The sequence below is a fragment of the Carica papaya genome, chromosome 8 (assembly GCF_054855325.1).
Source record: "Carica papaya isolate Zhongbai chromosome 8, ASM5485532v1, whole genome shotgun sequence".
NCBI lineage: Eukaryota > Viridiplantae > Streptophyta > Magnoliopsida > Brassicales > Caricaceae > Carica > Carica papaya.
In genome coordinates, this window is record NC_142316.1 from 17,768,250 (window position 1) to 17,780,694 (window position 12,445).

Genomic DNA, 12,445 nt, shown 5'->3' on the forward strand with positions numbered 1-12,445 from the left:
ATTAGAGATGCAGAGTGCACGCACAAGGAAACAAATGACGGGAGGGGGGATGGAGGGAGAAAAAGTGTATGTATTTGCAGCGCAAAATGAAACATGAGCAATCATACCAGCACCAATGCAACGGATTCTATCAGAACTCCGCAAGTTAAGGGTGCTTGGGCGAGAGTAGCACTAGGATGGGTGACCTCCTGCGAAGTCCTTATATTTCACCCATTTTCTTAGGAAGTCCTCATGTTGCACCCATTTTTTTGCAGATGATTCTTTCGACGATACGCGAGACTTGAATTATGGTCCTCAAGTGTATTCGCAAATGTGAGTCACGACACCGTAGCATTTTACTTGATATTAGAACGAGCACGGGAGGTGCAGTGCGCACACACAAGGAAATAAATGACGGGAGGGGGAAGAAAGGAGAAGGAGTTTATGTATTTGCAGCGCGAAATTAAACGAGTACGATCATACAAGCGTTAATGCACTGGATCCCATCAGAACCCTGCAGGTAAGTGTGCTTGGGCGAGAGTAGTACTCGGATGGGTGACCTCCTGGGAAGTCCTCGTGTCGCAACAATTTTTTTTCAGACGGGTCGTTTGACGTTACGCGCGACTGGAACTGGGGTCCGCTGGTTTATACGCAATTGTGAGTCAAGAAGTAGGGGCATTTTAATCGATATTAGAACAAGAAGGAGAGGTGCAGTGTGAACGCACAAGGAAACAATTGAGAGGAGGGGGAGGAAGGAGAAGGAGTGTATGTATTTTCAACACGAAATGAAAAAGGTGCGATCTTACCAGCACTAATGCACCGTATCCCATCAGAACTCCGCAGTTAAGTGTGCTTGGGCGTGAGTAGTACTCGGATGGGTGACATCCTGGGAAGTCCTCTTGTTGCACTAATTTTTTTTTTCAGACGGGTCGCTCGACGTTACGCGCGACTGGAACTTTGTTCCGCTGGTTTATACGCAAATGTGAGTCAAGAAGCAGGGAAATTTTAATCGATATTAGAACGAGAAGGAGAGGTGCAGAGTGAACGCACAAGGAAACAAATGATGGGAGGGGGGAGAGAAGAAGGAGTGTATGTATTTTCAGCACGAAATTAAACAGGTGCGGTCACACCAGCACAAATGCACCGCATCCCATCAGAACTCCGCAGTTAAGTGTGCATTGGCGAAAGTAGTACAATGATGGGTTACCTCATGGGAAGTTCTTGTGTTGCACCCATTTTCTTTTTTTCAGATGTGCCGTTCGACGTTACGCGCGACTTTAATTATGGTCCACAGATTTATTCGCAAATGTGAGTCACGGCGCCGTGGCATTTTACGTGATATTTGAATGAAAACGACAGGTATAGTGCGCACGCACAAGGAAACAAATGACGGGAAGGGGAAGAAAGGATAAGGAGTTTATGTATTTGCAGCGCGAAATTAGACAGGTGCGATCATACCAGAACTAATGCACCGGATCCCATCAGAACTAAGCAGTTAAGTGTGCTTGGGCGAGAGTAGTACTCGGATTGGAGACCTCCTGGGAAGTCCTCGTGTCGCACTAATTTTTTTTTCAAACGGGTCGTTCGACGTTACGCGCGACTGGAACTAGGGTCCACTAGTTTATACGCAAATGTGAGTCAAGAAGGAGGGGCATTTTAATCGATATTAGAACGAGAAAGAGAGATGCAGAGTGGACGCACAAGGAAACAAATGACGAGAGGGGGGGTGGAGGGAGAAAAAGTGTATGTATTTGCAGCGCAGAATGAAACATGAGGAATCATACCAGCACCAATGCAACGGATTCTATCAGAACTCCGCAAGTTAAGGGTGCTTGGGCGAGAGTAGCACTAGGATGGGTGACCTCCTGCGAAGTCCTTATATTACACCCATTTTCTTAGGAAGTCCTCGTGTTGCACCCATTTTTTTGCAGATGATTCTTTCGACGATACGCGCGACTTGAATTATGGTCCTTAGGTTTATTCGCAAATGTGAGTTACGGCACCGTAGCATTTTACTTGATATTAGAACGAGCACGGGAGGTACAGTGCGCACGCACAAGGAAACAAATGACGGGAGGGGGAAGAAAGGAGAAGGAGTTTATGTATTTGCAGCGCGAAATTAAACAGGTGCGATCATACCAGCACTAAAGCTCCGGATCCCATCAGAACTCTGCAGTTAAGTGTGCTTGGGCGAGAGTAGTACTCGGATGGGTGACCACTTGGGAAGTCCTCGTTTTGCACCCGTCTTTTTGCAGATGATTCTTTCGACGTTATGCGCGACTTGATTTATGGTCCGCAGGTTTATTCGCAAATGTGAGTCACGGCGCCGTGGCATTTTACTTGATATTAGAACGAGTACGGGAGGTGCAGTGCGCACGCACAATGAAACAAATGACGGGAGGGGGAAGAAAGGAGAAGGAGTTTATGTATTTGCAGCGTGGAATTAGACGAGTGCGATCATACCAGCATTAATGCACCGGATCCCATCAGAACTCCGCAGTTAAGTGTCCTTGGGCGAGAGTAGTACTCGGATGGGTGACCTCCTGGGAAGTTCTCGTGTCGCACCAATTATTTTTCAGACAGGTTGTTCGACGTTACGCGCGACTGGAATTAGGGTCCGCTGGTTTATACTCAAATGTGAGTCAAGAAGCAGAGGCATTTTAATCGATATTAGAACGAGAAGGAGAGATGCAGTGTGAACGCAGAAGGAAACAATTGATGGGAGGGGGAGGGAAGGAGAAGGAGTGTATGTATTTTCAGCACAAAAAGAAACAGGTGCGATCATACCAGCACTAATGCATCGGATCCCATCAGAACTCTGCAGTTAAGTGTGCTTGGGTGAGAGTAGTACTCGGATGGGTGACCTCCTGGGAAGTCCTCGTGTCGCACCAATTTTTTTTCAGACGGGTCGTTCGACGTTACGCAAGACTGGAAATAGGGTCCGCTGGTTTATACGCAAGTGTGAGACAAGAAGCAGGGTCATTTTAATCGATATTAGAACGAGAAAGAGAGGTGCAGTATGAACGCACAAGGAAACAATTGATGGGAGGGGGAGGGAAGGAGAAGAAGTGTATGTATTTTCAGCACGAAATGAAACAGGTGCGATCATACCAGCACTAATGCAACGGATTCTATCAGAACTCCGTAGGTAAGGGTTCTTGGGCAAGAGTAGTACTAGCATGGGTTACCTCCTGCAAAGTCCTTATATTTCACTCATTTTCTTGTGATGTCCTCGTGTTGCACCCATTTTAATCGATATTAGAACGAGAAAGAGAGGTGCAGTGTGAACGCACAAGGAAACAATTGATGGGAGGGGGAGGGAAGGAGAAGGAGTGTATGTATTTTCAGCACGAAATGAAACAGGTGCGATCATACAAGCACAAATGCACCGGATCCCATCAGAACTCCGCAGTTAAGTGTGCTTTGGCGAAAGTAGTACAATGATGGGTTACCTCCTGGGAAGTTCTCGTGTTGCACCCATTTTCTTTTTTTCAGATGTGTCGTTCGACGTTACGCGCGTCTTTAATTATGGTCCGCAAATTTATTCGCAAATGTGAGTCACGGCGCCGTGGCATTTTACTTGATATTTAAACGAGAACGAGAGGTGCAGTGCGCACGCACAAGGAAACAAATGACGGGAGGGGGAAGAAAGGAGAAGGAGTTTGTGTATTTGCAGCGCGAAATTAAACAGGTGCGATCATACCGGCACTAATGCACCGGATCCCATCAGAACTCCGCAGTTAAGTGTGCTTGGGCGAGAGTAGTACTCGGATGGGTGACCTCTTTGGAAGTCCTCGTGTCGCACAAATTTTTTTTTCCAGACGGGTCGTTCGACGTTACGCGCGACTGGAACTAGGGTCCACTGGTTTATACGCAAATGTGAGTCAAGAAGCAGGGGCATTTTAATCGATATTAGAACGAGAAAGAGATATGCAAAGTGCACGCACAAGGAAACAAATGACAGGAGGGGGGATGGAGGGAGAAAATGTGTATGTATTTGCAGCGCAGAATGAAACATGAGCAATCATACCAGCACCAATGCAACGGATTCTATCAGAACTCTGCAAGTTAAGGGTGCTTAGGTGAGAGTAGCACTAGGATGGGTGACCTCCTGCGAAGTCCTTATATTTCACCCATTTTCTTAGGAAGTCCTCGTGTTGCACCTATTTTTTTGCAGATGATTCTTTCGACGATACGTGCGACTTGAATTATGGTCCTCAGGTTTATTCGCAAATGTGAGTCACGGCACTGTAGCATTTTACTTGATACTAGAACGAGCACGGGAGGTGCAGAGTGCACGCACAAAGAAACAAATGACGGGAGGGGGAAGAAAAGAGAAGGAGTGTATGTATTTGCAGCGCGAAACTAAACTGGTGCGATCATACCAGCACTAAAGCCCCGGATCCCTTCAGAACTCCGCAGTTAAGTGTGCTTGGGCGAGAGTAGTACTCGGATGGTTGACCTCCTGGGAAGTCCTCGTGTCGCACCAATTTTTTTTCAGACGGGTCGCTCGACGTTACGCGCGACTAGAACTAGGGTCCGCTGGTTTATACGCAAATGTGAGTCAAAAAGCAGGGGCATTTTAATCGATATTAGAACGAGAAGGAGAGGTGCAGTGTGAACGCACAAGGAAACAATTGATGGGAGGGGGAGGGAAGGAGAAGGAGTGTATGTATTTTCAGCACGAAATGAAACAGGTGCGATCATACCAGCACTAATGCAACGGATTCTATCAGAACTCCGTAGGTAAGTGTGCTTGGGCGAGAGTAGTACTAGCGTGGGTTACCTCCTGCGAAGTCCTTATATTTCAACCATTTTCTTGTGAAGTTCTCGTGTTGCACCCATTTTCTTTTTTTCAGATGTGTCGTTCGACGTTACGCGCGACTTTAATTATGGTCCACAAATTTATTTGCAAATGTGAGTCACGGCGCCGTGGCATTTTACTTGATATTTGAACGAGAACGAGAGGTGCAGTGCGCACGCACAAGGAGACCAATGACGGGAGGGGAAAGAAAGGAGAAGGAGTTTATGTATTTGCAGCGTGAAATTAAACCGGTGCGATCATACCAGCACTAATGCATCGGATCCCATCAGAACTCCGTAGTTAAGTGTGCTTGGGCGAGATTAGTACTCGGATGGGTGACCTCATGGGAAGTCCTCGTGTCGCACCAATTTTTTTTTAAACGGGTCGTTCGACGTTACGCGCGTCTGGAACTAGGGTCCGCCGGTTTATACGCAAATGTGAGTCAAAAAGCAGGGGCATTTTAATCGCTATTAGAACGAGAATGAGAGGTGAAGTGTGAACGCACAAGGAAACAAATGACAGGAGGGGGAAGAATGGAAGAGTGTATGTATTTACAGCGAAAAATTAAACAGGTGCGATCATACCAACACTAAAGCTCCGGATCCCATCAGAACTCCGCAGTTAAGTGTGCTACGGCGAGGGTAGTACTCGGATGGGTGACCACCTGGGAAGCCTCTCGTGTTGCACCTATTTTTTTTCGGATGGGTTGTTTGACGTTACGCGCGAATGGAATTATAAACCGCTGGTTCATTTGCAAAGGTGAGTCACGGTGCTGGGGCATATTACTTGATATTAAAACGAGAAAGAGAGATGCAGAGTGCACGCACAAGGAAACAAATGACGGGTGGGGGGATGGAAGGAGAAAGAGTGTATGTATTTGCAGTGCAGAATGAAACATGAGGGATCATACCAGCACTAATGCAACGGATTCTATCAGAACTCCGCAGTTAAGGGTGCTTGGGCGAAAAAAGTACTCGGATGGGTGACCTCCTGCGAAGTCCTTATATTTCACCCATTTTCTTGGGAGGTCCTCGTGTTGCACCCATCTTTTTGCAGAAGATTCTTTCGACGTTACGCGCGACTTGATTTATTGTCCGCAAGTTTATTCGCAAATATGAGTCACAGCGCCGTGGTATTTTACTTGATATTAGAACGAGTACGGGAGGTGCAGTGCGCACGCACAAGGAAACAAATGACGGGAGGAGGAAAAAAAGAGAAGGAGTGTATGTATTTGAAGCACAAAATTAAACAAGTGGCATCATACCAGCACTAATGCACTGGATCCCATCAGAACTCTGCAGTTAAGTGTGCTTGGGCGAGGGTAGTACTTGGATGGGTGACCTCTTGGGAAGTCCTCATATCACAACAATTTTTTTTCAGATGGGTCGTTCGACGTTACGCGCGACTGGAACGATGGTCCGCTGGTTTATACGCAAATGGTAGTCAAGAATCAGGGGCATTTTAATCGATATTAGAACGAGAAGGAGAGGTGCAGTGTGAACCCACAAGGAAACAAATGATGGGAGGGGGGGAGGGAAGGAGTGTATGTATTTTCAGCACGAAATTAAACATGTGCGGTCACACCAGCACAAATGCACCGGATCCCATCAGAACTCCGCAGTTATGTGTGCTTTGGCGAAAGTAGTACAATGATGGGTTACCTCCTGGGAAGTTCTCGTGTTGCACCCATTTTCTTTTTTTCAGATGTGCCGTTCGACGTTACGCGCGACTTTAATTATGGTCCGCAGATTTATTCGCAAATGTGAGTCACGGCGCCGTGGGATTTTACTTGATATTTGAACGAGAACGATAGGTGCAGTGCGCACGCACAAGGAAAAAAATCACGGGAGGGGGAAGAAAGGATAAGGAGTTTATGTATATGCAGCGCGAAATGAAACAGGTGCGATCATACCAGCACTAATGCAACAGATTCTATCAGAACTCCGTAGGTAAGGGTTCTTGGGCGAGAGTAGTACTTGCATGGGTTACCTCCTAGGAAGTCCTTATATTTCATCCATTTTCTTGTGAAGTTCTCGTGTTGCACTAATTTTTTTGCAGATGATTCTTTCGACGTTACGCGCGACTTGAATTTTGGTCCTCAGGTTTATTCGCAAATGTGAGTCACGGCGCTGTACCATTTTACTTGATATTAAAACGAGAACGGGAGGTTCAGTGCGCACGCACAAGGAAACAAATTACGGGAGGGGGAAGAAAGGAGAAGCAGTTTATGTATTTGCAGCGCGAAATGAAACAGGTGCGATCATACCAGGACTAATGCAACGGATTCTATCAGAACTCCGTAGGTAAGGGTGCTTGGGCGAGAGTAGTACTAGCATGGGTTACCTCCTGAGAAGTCCTTATATTTCACCCATTTTCTTGTGAAGTCCTCGTGTTGCACCCATTTTTTTGCAGATGATTCTTTCGACGTTACGCGCGACATGAATTATTGTCCTCAGGTTTATTCGCAAATGTGAGTCACGGCGCTGTAGCATTTTACTTGATATTAGAACGAGAACGGGAGGTGCAGTGCGCACGCACAAGGAAACAAATGACGGGAGGGGGAAGAAAGGGGAATGAGTTTATGTATTTGCAGCGCGAAATTAAACAAGTGCGATCATACCAGCACTAATGCACCAGATCCCATCAGAACTCCGCAGTGAAGTGTGCTTGGGCGAGATTAGTACTCGGATGGGTGACCTCCTGGGAAGTCCTCCTGTCGCACCAATTTTTTTTCAGACGGGTCGTTCGACATTACGCCCGTCTGGAACTAGTGTCCGCTGGTTTATACGCAAATGTGAGTCAAGAAGGAGGGGCATTTTAATCGATATTAGAACGAGAATGAGAGGTGAAGTGTGAACACACAAGGAAACAAATGACAGGAGGGGGAAGAAAGGAGAAGGAGTGTATGTATTTGCAGCGCGAAAGTAAACAGGTGCGATCATACCAGCACTAAAGCTCCGGATCCCATCAGAACTACGCAGTTAAGTGTGCTTAGGCGAGCATCGTACTCGGATGGGTGACCACTTGGGAAGCCCTCGTGTTGCACCTATTTTTTTTCGGATGGGTTGTTCGAGGTTACGCGCGAATAGAATTATAAACCGCTGGTTCATTTGCAAAGATGAGTCACGGTGCCGAGGAATATTACTTGATATTAGAACGAGAAAGAGAAATGCAGAGTGCACGCACAAGGAAACAAATGACGGGAGGGGGGATGGGAGGAGAAAGAGTGTATGTATTTGCAGTACAGAATGAAACATAGGGATCATACCAGCACTAATGCAACGGATTCTATCAGAGCTCCGCAGTTAAGGGTGCTTGGGCGAGAAAAGTACTCGGATGGGTGACCTTCTGCGAAGTCCTTATATTTCACCCATTTTCTTGGGAGGTCCTCGTGTTGCACCCATCTTTTTGCATATGATTCTTTCGACATTACGCCCGACTTGATTTATGGTTCGCAGGTTTATTCGCAAATGTGAGTCACGGCGCCGTGGCATTTTACTTGATATTAGAACGAGTACGGGAGGTGCAGAGCGCACGCACAAGGAAAAAAATGACGGGAGGAGGAAGAAAAGAGAAGGAGTGTATGTATTTAAAGCGCAAAATTAAACAAGTGGCATCATACCAGCACTAATGCACTGGATCCAATCAGAACTCTACAGTTAAGTGTGCTTTGGCGAAAGTAGTACAATGATGGGTTACCTCCTGAGAAGTTCTCGTGTTGCACGCATTTTCTTTTTTTCAGATGTGCCGTTCGACGTTACGCGCGACTTTAATTATGGTCCGCAGATTTATTCGCAAATGTGAGTCACGGTGCCGTGGCATTTTACTTGATATTTGAACGAGAACGAGAGGTGCAGTGCGCACAAACAAGGAAACATATGACGAGAGGGGGAAGAAAAGAGAAGGAGTTTATGTATTTGCAGCGCCAAATTAAACAGGTGCGATCAAATTAGCACTAATGCACCGGATCCCATCAGAACTCTGCAATTAAGTGTTCTTGGGCGAGAGTAGTACTCGGATGGGTGACCTCCTGGGAAGTCCTCGTGTCGCACTAATTTTTTTTTCAGACGGGTCGTACGACGTTACGCGCGACTGAAACTAGGGTCCACTGGTTTATACGCAAATGTAAGTCAAGAAGCAAGGGCATTTTAATCGATATTAGAACGAGAAGGAGAGGTGAAGTGTGAACGCACAAGGAAACAATTGATGGGAGGGGGAGGGAAGGAGAAGGAGTGTATGTATTTTCAGCGCGAAATGAAACAGGTGCGATCATAACACACTAATGCAATGGATTCTATCATAACTCCGTAGGTAAGGGTGCTTGGGCGAGAGTAGTACTAGCATGGGTTACCTCCTGCGAAGTCCTTATATTTTACCCATTTTCTTGTGAAGTCCTCGTGTTGCACCCATTTTTTTGCAGATGATTCTTTCGACGATACACGCGACTTGAATTATGGTCCTCAGGTTTATTCGCAAATGTGAGTCACGGTGCTGTAGCATTTTACTTGATATTAGAACGAGAACGGAAGGTGCAGTGCGCACGCACTAGGAAACAAATGACAGGAGGGGGAAGAAAGGAGAATGAGTTTATGTATTTGCAGCGCGAAATTAAACAGGTGTTATTATACCAGCACTAATGCACCGGATCCCATCAGAACTCCACAGTTAAGCGTGCTTGGGCGATATTAGTACTCGGATGGGTGACCTCCTGGGAAGTTCTAGTGTCGCACCAATATTTTTTCAGACGGGTCGTTCGAAATTACGCGCGTCTGGAACTAGGGTCCGCTGGTTTATACGCAAATGTGAGTCAAGAAGCAGGGGCATTTTAATCGATATTAGAACGAGAATGAGAGATGAAGTGTGAACGCACAAGGAAACAAATAACAGGAGGGGGAAGAATGGAGAAGGAGTGTATGTATTTGCAGCGCGAAATTAAACAGGTGCGATGATACTAGCACTAAAGCTCCGGATCCCATCAGAACCCCGTAGTTAAGTGTGCTTGGGCGAGGGTAGTACTCGGATCGGTGACCACTTGGGAAGCCCTCGTGTTGCACCAATTTTTTTTCGGATGGGTTGTTCGACGTTACGCGCGAATAGAATTATAAATCACTGGTTCATTTGCAAAGGTGAGTCACGGTGCCGGGGCATATTACATGATATTAGAACGAGAAAGAGAGATGAAGAGTGCACACACAAAGAAACAAATGACGGGAGGAGGGATGGAAGGAGAAAGAGTGTATGTATTTGCAGTGCAGAATGAAACATGAGGGATCATACCAGCACTAATGCAACGGATTCTATTAGAACTCCGCAGTTAAGGGTACTTGGGCGAGAAAAGTACTCGGATGGGTGACCTCCTGCGAAGTCCTTATATTTCACCCATTTTCTTGGGTGGTCCTCGTGTTGCACCCATCTTTTTGCAGATGATTCTTTCGACGTTACGCGCGACTTGATTTATGGTCCGCAGGTTTATTCGCAAATGTGAGTCACGGCGCCGTGGCATTTTACTTGATATTAGAACGAGTACGGGAGGTGCAGTGCGCACGCACAAGGAAATAAATGACGGGAAGAGGAAGAAAAGAGAAGGAGTGTATGTATTTGAAGCGCAAATTTAAACAAGTGGCATCATACCAGCACTAATGCACTGGATCCCATCAGAACTCTGCAGTTAAGCGTGCTTGGGCGAGTGTAGTACTCGGATGGGTGACCTCTTGAGAAGTCCTTGTATCGCAACAATTTTTTTTCAGATGGGTCGTTCGACGTTACGCACGACTGGAACTATGGTCCACTGGTTTATACGCAAATGTTAGTCAAGAATCAGGGGCATTTTAATCGATATTAGAACGAGAAGGAGAGGTGCAGTATGAACGCACAAGGAAACAAATGATGGGAGGGGAGGAGGGAAGAAGGAGTATATGTATTTTCAGCACAAAATTAAACAGGTGCGGTCACACCAGCACTAATGCACCGGATCCCATCAGAACTCCACAGTTAAGTGTGCTTTGGCGAAAGTAGTACAATGATGGGTTACCTCCTGGGAAGTTCTCGTGTTGCACCCATTTTTTTTTTTCAGATGTGCCGTTCGACGTTACGCGCGACTTTAATTATGGTCCGCAGATTTATTCGCAAATGTGAGTCACGGCGCCGTGGCATTTTACTTGATATTTGAACGAGAACGAGAGGTGCAGTGCGCACGCACAATGAAACAAATGACGGGAGGGGGAAGAAAGGAGAAGGAGTTTATGTATTTGCAGCGCGAAATTAAACAGGTTCGATCATACCAGCACTAATGCACCGGATACCATCAGAACTCCGCAGTTAAGTGTGCTTGGGCGAGAGTAGTACTCGGATGGGTGACCTCCATGGAAGTCCTCTTGTCGCACTAATTTTTTTTTCAGACGGGTTGTTTGACGTTACGCGCGACTGGAACTAGGGTCCACTGGTTTATACGCAAATGTTAGTCAAGAAGCAGGGGCATTTTAATTGATATTAGAACGAGAAAGAGAGATGCAGAGTGCACGCACAAGGAAACAAATGACGGGAGGGGGGATGGAGGGACAAAAAGTGTATCTATTTGCAGCGTAGAATGAAACATGAGCAATCATACCAGCACCAATGCAACGGATTCTATCAGAACTCCGCAAGTTAAGGGTGCTTGGGCGAGAGAAGCACTAGGATGGGTGACTCCTGCGAAGTCCTTATATTTCACCCATTTTCTTAGGAAGTCCTCGTGTTGCACCCATTTTTTTGCAGATGATTCTTTCGACGATACGCGCGACTTGAATTATGGTCTTCACGTTTATTCGCAAATATGAGTCACGGCACCGTAGCATTTTACTTGATATTAGAACGAGCACGGGAGGTGCAGTGCGCACGCACAAGGAAACAAATGACGGGAGGGGGAAGAAAGGAGAAGGAGTTTATGTATTTGCAGCGCGGAATTAAACGGGTGCGATCATACCAGCACAAATGCACTGGATCCCATCAGAACTCCGCAGTTAAGTGTGTTTTGGCGAAAGTAGTACAATGATGGGTTACCTTCTGGGAAGTTCTCGTGTTGCACCCATTTTCTTTTTTCAGATGTGCCGTTCGACGTTACGCGCGACCTTAATTATGGTCCGCAGATTTATTCGCAAATGTGAGTCACGGCGCCGTGGCATTTTACTTGATATTTGAACGAGAACGAGAGGTGCAGTGCGCACGCACAAGGAAAGAAATGACAGGAGGGGGAACAAAGGAGAAGGAGTTTATGTATTTGCAGCGCGAAATTAAACAGGTTCGATTATACCAGCACTAATGCACCGGATACCATCAGAACTCCGCAGTTAAGTGTGCTTGGGCGAGAGTAGTACTCGGATGGGTGACCTCCATGGAAGTCCTCTTGTCGCACTAATTTTTTTTTCAGACGGGTCGTTCGACGTTTTGCGCGACTGGAACTAGGGTCCACTAGTTTATACGCAAATGTGAGTCAAGAAGCAGGGGCATTTTGATCGATATTAGAACGAGAAGGAGAGATGCAGAGTGCACGCACAAGGAAACAAATGACGGGAGGGGGGATGGAGGGAGAAAAAGTGTATGTATTTGCAGCGCAGAATCAAACATGAGCAATCATACCAGCACCAATGCAACGGATTCTATCAGAACTCCGCAAGTTAAGGGTGC

General features: G+C 46.4%; 5 non-coding genes and 18 pseudogenes across 5 annotated transcripts; all 23 read left to right on the top strand.

Annotated features, from left to right (window-relative positions):
* The first annotated feature begins 771 nt into the window (after positions 1-771).
* Positions 772-890, top strand: LOC148246224 (5S ribosomal RNA; annotated as a pseudogene).
* Positions 891-1,095: 205 nt separating this feature from the next.
* LOC148246225 (5S ribosomal RNA) lies at positions 1,096-1,214 on the top strand (annotated as a pseudogene).
* Positions 1,215-1,423: 209 nt separating this feature from the next.
* On the top strand, positions 1,424-1,542 carry LOC148246226 (5S ribosomal RNA; annotated as a pseudogene).
* A 562-nt stretch (positions 1,543-2,104) lies between these two features.
* LOC148246227 (5S ribosomal RNA) lies at positions 2,105-2,223 on the top strand (annotated as a pseudogene).
* Positions 2,224-2,428: 205 nt separating this feature from the next.
* LOC148246228 (5S ribosomal RNA) lies at positions 2,429-2,547 on the top strand. The gene has a single exon (XR_015815579.1). It is a non-coding gene; the product is annotated as a 5S ribosomal RNA (ribosomal RNA).
* Positions 2,548-2,752: 205 nt separating this feature from the next.
* Positions 2,753-2,871, top strand: LOC148246229 (5S ribosomal RNA; annotated as a pseudogene).
* A 469-nt stretch (positions 2,872-3,340) lies between these two features.
* LOC148246230 (5S ribosomal RNA) lies at positions 3,341-3,459 on the top strand. The gene has a single exon (XR_015815556.1). It is a non-coding gene; the product is annotated as a 5S ribosomal RNA (ribosomal RNA).
* Positions 3,460-3,668: 209 nt separating this feature from the next.
* LOC148246231 (5S ribosomal RNA) lies at positions 3,669-3,787 on the top strand. Its single transcript, XR_015815398.1, has one exon. It is a non-coding gene; the product is annotated as a 5S ribosomal RNA (ribosomal RNA).
* A 563-nt stretch (positions 3,788-4,350) lies between these two features.
* On the top strand, positions 4,351-4,469 carry LOC148246232 (5S ribosomal RNA). Its single transcript, XR_015814702.1, has one exon. It is a non-coding gene; the product is annotated as a 5S ribosomal RNA (ribosomal RNA).
* A 563-nt stretch (positions 4,470-5,032) lies between these two features.
* LOC148246233 (5S ribosomal RNA) lies at positions 5,033-5,151 on the top strand. The gene has a single exon (XR_015814645.1). It is a non-coding gene; the product is annotated as a 5S ribosomal RNA (ribosomal RNA).
* Positions 5,152-5,353: 202 nt separating this feature from the next.
* Positions 5,354-5,473, top strand: LOC148246234 (5S ribosomal RNA; annotated as a pseudogene).
* A 560-nt stretch (positions 5,474-6,033) lies between these two features.
* Positions 6,034-6,150, top strand: LOC148246235 (5S ribosomal RNA; annotated as a pseudogene).
* Positions 6,151-6,353: 203 nt separating this feature from the next.
* LOC148246236 (5S ribosomal RNA) lies at positions 6,354-6,472 on the top strand (annotated as a pseudogene).
* A 917-nt stretch (positions 6,473-7,389) lies between these two features.
* On the top strand, positions 7,390-7,508 carry LOC148246237 (5S ribosomal RNA; annotated as a pseudogene).
* A 205-nt stretch (positions 7,509-7,713) lies between these two features.
* Positions 7,714-7,832, top strand: LOC148246238 (5S ribosomal RNA; annotated as a pseudogene).
* Positions 7,833-8,719: 887 nt separating this feature from the next.
* LOC148246239 (5S ribosomal RNA) lies at positions 8,720-8,838 on the top strand (annotated as a pseudogene).
* Positions 8,839-9,397: 559 nt separating this feature from the next.
* On the top strand, positions 9,398-9,516 carry LOC148246240 (5S ribosomal RNA; annotated as a pseudogene).
* Positions 9,517-9,721: 205 nt separating this feature from the next.
* LOC148246241 (5S ribosomal RNA) lies at positions 9,722-9,840 on the top strand (annotated as a pseudogene).
* A 561-nt stretch (positions 9,841-10,401) lies between these two features.
* LOC148246242 (5S ribosomal RNA) lies at positions 10,402-10,519 on the top strand (annotated as a pseudogene).
* A 204-nt stretch (positions 10,520-10,723) lies between these two features.
* Positions 10,724-10,842, top strand: LOC148246243 (5S ribosomal RNA; annotated as a pseudogene).
* Positions 10,843-11,050: 208 nt separating this feature from the next.
* On the top strand, positions 11,051-11,169 carry LOC148246244 (5S ribosomal RNA; annotated as a pseudogene).
* Positions 11,170-11,730: 561 nt separating this feature from the next.
* Positions 11,731-11,849, top strand: LOC148246245 (5S ribosomal RNA; annotated as a pseudogene).
* Positions 11,850-12,057: 208 nt separating this feature from the next.
* On the top strand, positions 12,058-12,176 carry LOC148246246 (5S ribosomal RNA; annotated as a pseudogene).
* Positions 12,177-12,445: the final 269 nt, after the last annotated feature.